General features: G+C 40.2%; 1 protein-coding gene across 1 annotated transcript in view; it reads right to left on the bottom strand.

Annotated features, from left to right (window-relative positions):
* Positions 1 to 5309, bottom strand: part of PLOD3 (procollagen-lysine,2-oxoglutarate 5-dioxygenase 3) — a 179230-nt gene that overhangs the window by 143720 nt on the left and 30201 nt on the right. The gene's annotated exons all lie outside the window — the stretch shown is intronic.

The raw sequence follows: 5309 nt of genomic DNA, 5'->3' as shown, positions 1-5309 counted from the left end.
TGATGTCATTGGTTTCCTCAACTCTTGGTTTCTGCCTTTCAGGGAGGATGAAGGAAGGGCATGCCACAAATCAGGTCATTCGTGAGAACGCTGCGGAAACATTGTGTACAGTGCTTGCCTCAGAGGTCAGCATGCAAATGTGACTTCATCCCCAAGCCTGTTATCATATTGGCATCCTTTTGGCAAGCCACCGATGAACTGTGATCCTTTGCCATACAAACCCTTCCTTCCTCCCTTCCTTCCTTCCTTCCTTCCTTCCTTCCTTCTTTCCTTCCTTCCTTCCTTCCCTCCTTCCTCCCCTCCCTCCCTCCCTCTCTCCCTCCCTTCCTTCCCCTATCTCTCTGTCTCTGTTTTTTCCTTCCTTGTTTCCTCCCTCCCTCTTGTCGGTCACTTTCTTTACCTACCTACCTACCTACCTACCTACCTGCCTACCTGCCTTCCCTCTTTTTTGAATCTTTCTCTCTCTCTCCCTCCCTCTTTCTTTCTTTCTCTCCCTCTCTCTCATCTCTTTCTGCCTGTCTTTCTCTTTTCCTTTCTTCCTTTCGGTCTCTCTCTGTATCCCTCCCTCCCTCTTTTCTCTCTCTTTTTTTCTTTCTTATCACATGTCCTGGGTTCTCTCTCTCGAGCTCACAGATAATATTCCGTACCTGGGCATTTGCCAAGGTCTGCCTGGATAATAACCACCTTTTGGCTCACCTTGTACTCTGATGCATTGGCAGCAGAAAATGGCTTAATTGCTTTGAAGGAACCTATGCCAAGTGGAGCAACACAACCCAAGGCTGGTCTTCGAAAAAGATTTCAGATGGCCTGTTTTGCAAGCTGTTGGGCTTGGGGTGGGGGCCAGCTCATGCCTGTGAACAGACCTCCTAGAACATTCCAGAAATTTTCAAGGCAGCTTTCGGAATAAGCATGTTCCTAACCCAGTTTATAGAATGACTCTAGCAAGGAAAGTGATTCTTTTTTTTGTAATTTTTTCCCCACGTTAAAATCATACATAACACATATGTTTTCAATACAAATCAAAAAACATATATTGTCACTTCAATACAGCAACCTAAATTATGGTACATTCCAATTTTACTCTTTTCTCTATTCAGTTGTCTCAATCTTTTCTCTCCCCACTCCTCTCTTTCTATCTCGGGTGGATATTCCATCTCTATTACCTACTTTCTTACGCCTTCTCTCCCCTTTTCTAGTACCCTCTCCTCTTCCCTCCTTCTTCCTTCTCTACCTCCCATTCTACTCTCCCCCCCTTTCTCTCCTTCTTTTCTACTTCCTCTTTTACCCTCTAAATCCTTCCCTGAGGGGATAATTCTATTTCCATTACACGACAGACTAAGAAAACATTTCTAACTTTTTACCCTTTGTAATCATGATTCTTAGTTCTTAATTCCATATCCAATCTATTACATCTTTACTTTAGGTATATGTTATTTGCCTAATGCTGCCTCCTTTGTCTAATTGTGTCATCTGGGTTACACCAATTATTTTTTTTCCATTTCACAAGGAAAGTGATTCTGTTGCTTCCTGGTGGTTTGTTCTATCCAGTTTTTCCTATTTTAAACCTAGAGCGCAACAGTTTTGCTCTCTGGTGGTTAGCAGCTGAGGTGAAGAACTTTATTCCTAAATCAAAGTGTATGAAATAGTTCACATTAAGTTCAAGATTCCCCCTTCAAGAGGACTACTTCCATAAGGGATTCGGCCTAGTAGAATGGCTGGTGCCTCACTGAGAGGAGGAAAAAGAATATGTTTAAATGTGTGGGGAAAGCTTGCTTTCCCCCCCCTTTTCTTTCAAAAGATGCCTTATCTTTCGTGGCACCACCTTATCATTTGTTCAGAAGCTTGTGAAGAATTGGCTGTTCCTCCTTCACAGAAGCCCATGAAGAATTGGCCCAGTGACCAGGGCCAAGATGTTAATGCTGCTCTATGGGTGGGTGTGAGATTTTTGGGAACTAGATTTTTATCACCTTGATTTTTCTTTGAAAGGGTTTTAGTTTTGTCCACCGCCCACTGTTCCATGGAGTCAGGTACTATAAGAGGTCATAGGAAAAAAGGAAGGAAAGAAGAGAGTGATGAAGGAAGAAGGGAGGGAAGAAGGAAGAAAGGAAAAAATGGAAAGGAAAAGAGATAGGAAGGAAGGAATAAGGAAAAGAGGGGAGATTGAAAAGAAAAGGAGGAGAACCAAGAAAGGAAAGGGAAAAAAAGAAAAAAAAAGGGAGGAGCAAGCTTTGGGAAAATAACTTAAATAATGCTATGTGGCAAAACATCCATTGTGTCCTAACCTAGCATGCAAAATCGTACTGTTTGCAGAGGACTATAATCCTACATATTTATTTACCCTGGGTAGTTTACCTAAAAGGAGCTTTCCTGTCTAGGTGTCTGCTTAGAAATAAGCCCCATTATTTAAAGCCAGCTTTTGTTGAGGCCAAATGGGTTGGTTTGCTTTTGGCTTGAATGCCCCTGTGTGCCAATCCAACTGTGCGTTGTAGTTTAGAAACATTCATGCTGTGATAGATGCCTCTGTTGACTTATTCAACGAATCACATCTGAGCGCAAGCGCTGGAATCTAGTCCGTGGCCAAACAAACAAAAAACGGTTTATTTGAGATGTTGCATAGTTGCTAAGTTGTGGTTTAAGGTGTTTTTGAACGACTTGGCCAGAAGCACCGCCTAGCTTGATAAGCGAACCTAGGCATGATATTAAGTGAGTTAGTGCAAAAATACATTAAAAGTGTGGCACTTAATTTTGTACATGTAAAAAAAAGATGCTGCTACTTAGAAAAATTACTTTTAGTGCCCTCTGGAATCCAGGTTTCATTGCCGTTTTGCTTCCGTCTCATAAAATGTTGATCCTTTTCAGTTGCTGTAGAGTCCTGTTCCTTTCTATGAAGATATTATTTTTTCTTGAATGCCTTGTCCACCTTCCGTTGTTCTTTTTTCTTTCCCCTCCCACCCTTAAAACTTTTTTCCCCTTGAAATGTAGGTGATGGGGGGAGAAATTTCTCAGATCGCCCAGTTTGACTTTCAGTGTTGTTTGATCCACGTGTTGCATATCCAGATGTGACTCATCTCCCTTCAAACTTTCCCAATGGGTTCTTGTTTCATTCACTCAGACGTTTTGGCCAATTCTGTATTTTATTTTATTTTTATTTTGTTTGCTGGGACAAATGCCTCTTTGATTTCAAAAGGAAAGAGCAGTCAAATAGGTAAAAGCATTTCGTGACGTCTTTAAAAATGAAAATGATAATTTCTAGGAAGTAAGTGGAAAAAAACCCAATAATTAGGGGTTAATCTACTCCCACCCCCCGGTTACTGGTTTTTCAGTTGTGCAAGCTACATAATTTTGATCTTTCGTGTTCAGTTGTTAGACAAGACTTGGCTAGGCCCCAGTGAAATTCATGGGAATTAAATTACTCATGTTTGTGATGTGAACATTCTCCAGGATGTATCTTTAATAACACTATTTTAAAAAGGGTAGGTAGCAGATATAAATGCTCAAGTTATGCACGGTATTCATTCTTCCTCAAACGAAAAAGACTCCAGAGGGGCTGTGTGTTGACACTGGAAAATTTCTTTATTGGATTGCTCTGCATTTCACAATTTGAGAAGAGTAGTAATTTCTAAAAATAGTTGTACCTATTGTTTGATGTGCAAGTTTTAAACATTACACACTCACCTATCTTAGGTCTTTTAATTGATGTTTCTCTTTTTTTTTCTAAACTTTTTTCCTCCTGCATTTGGAACTGTAGCTTCTGATTTTCACTGTATCCTTCCAGCTAGTTAACCTAGTTGATACTAAAAACACATTTCCCCCCCTTCTAGTTTATTTTTTAAAATATCCAGACAGACTTGGAAATCTTGGAATGAAAGAACCTTTTCCTTGTCATCTACTGGCAAATTTAATGAACATGTAAAATCTTGTCTTTCCATAAATCTGTCTTTCTTTTCTGGGTTAGAAATCAGCAACTTGTTGAATTCTCCATTGTTCTAATAAAAATAAAAAATCTGTTACAAAAAGGGAAAAAAAAGTCCATTGAAATAGCAAATGTCTGAACCTGTTCTCTAGTCTTCCCTTCTGGAAGTTTGCAAGTTATATTTTCAGTTTATAATTTTTTTTAAAAGGTATATCTTTGATCAAGTTGTTAAACCAAAGAGAATAATTTTATTAAGGGTTCTTCCTTCTGAGGCTCAGAGAGCCAGGAATTGCTATCAAGAATTAAAATCAGTTAACACCATCCTCATATTAAATACACAAACTCAATTTTATGTACTTGCTTGTAACCATGGTTTTTTTCGATTAGAAGTTGGTATAAACTGTTTTAGTTATAGTGCCTGGGATTAGTTCTAAGCCGAGTTGGATGAAGCCACTGGTTTATAAACCCGATTTATAAACCATTTGTGGCTAGCCTTAGTATATTGTCTGAATCCAGCTACTGAAGCTTATTCTACAAACATGCTGAGGGTGGTGGTAATTTAATAATAAGAATGTTTTCGTTTTGTATGTTAGGATTGATATATACAGTGATACCTCGTCTTACAAACGCCTCATCATACAAACTTTTCGAGATACAAACCCGGGCTTTAAGAATTTTTTGCCTCTTCTTACAAACTATTTTCACCTTTCAAACCCACCACCACCGCTGGGATGCCCCCCTCCGGACTTCCGTTGCCAGCAAAGCACCCGTTTTTGCGCTGCTGGGATTCCGTGTTTTTGTGATGCTGCAGGGGAATCCCAGCAGCGCAAAAACGGGCGCTTCGCTGGCAATGGAAGTCTGGAGGTGGGGTTTCCCAGCAAGGGGAGCCTCAGTGAAATAAAAGCATGGCAAAAACACAGAGGTCCGGAGGTGGGGTTTCGAGGACTTCGGTGTTTTTGTGATGCTGCAATTTCATTGATACTCCCTTCGCTGGGAAACCCCACCTCCAAACTTCCATTGCCAACGAAGCGCTCATTTTTGCGATGCTGGGATTCCCCTGCAGCATCTCAAAAACACAGAAGTCCGGCACAAAAACGGACGCTTCGGCTGGCAAAAGGGGTGGATTTTAGGCTTGCACACATTAATCGCTTTTCCATTGATTCTTATGGGAAACATTATTTCGTCTTACAAACTTTTCACCTTAAGAACCTCATCCCGGAACCAATTAAGTTTGTAAGACAAGGTATCACTGTATTTTCTTAAGGTTCATGTGTGTGGTATCTGCACTTTGGATATGATCAAAAGCCATAAGCTCCATTATCTCTTTCTGAAACAGCTATATAAAATTTGTTTTTTTTTTCTTTAGAGCCAGATGCTTCGATTTCTTGTCTTATAC

Source organism: Erythrolamprus reginae, chromosome Z (assembly GCF_031021105.1).
Source record: "Erythrolamprus reginae isolate rEryReg1 chromosome Z, rEryReg1.hap1, whole genome shotgun sequence".
In the NCBI taxonomy this organism is placed as follows: domain Eukaryota; kingdom Metazoa; phylum Chordata; class Lepidosauria; order Squamata; family Dipsadidae; genus Erythrolamprus; species Erythrolamprus reginae.
The sequence above is the reverse complement of the archived record's forward strand: the minus strand, read 5'-3'. Positions and strand labels throughout refer to the sequence as shown.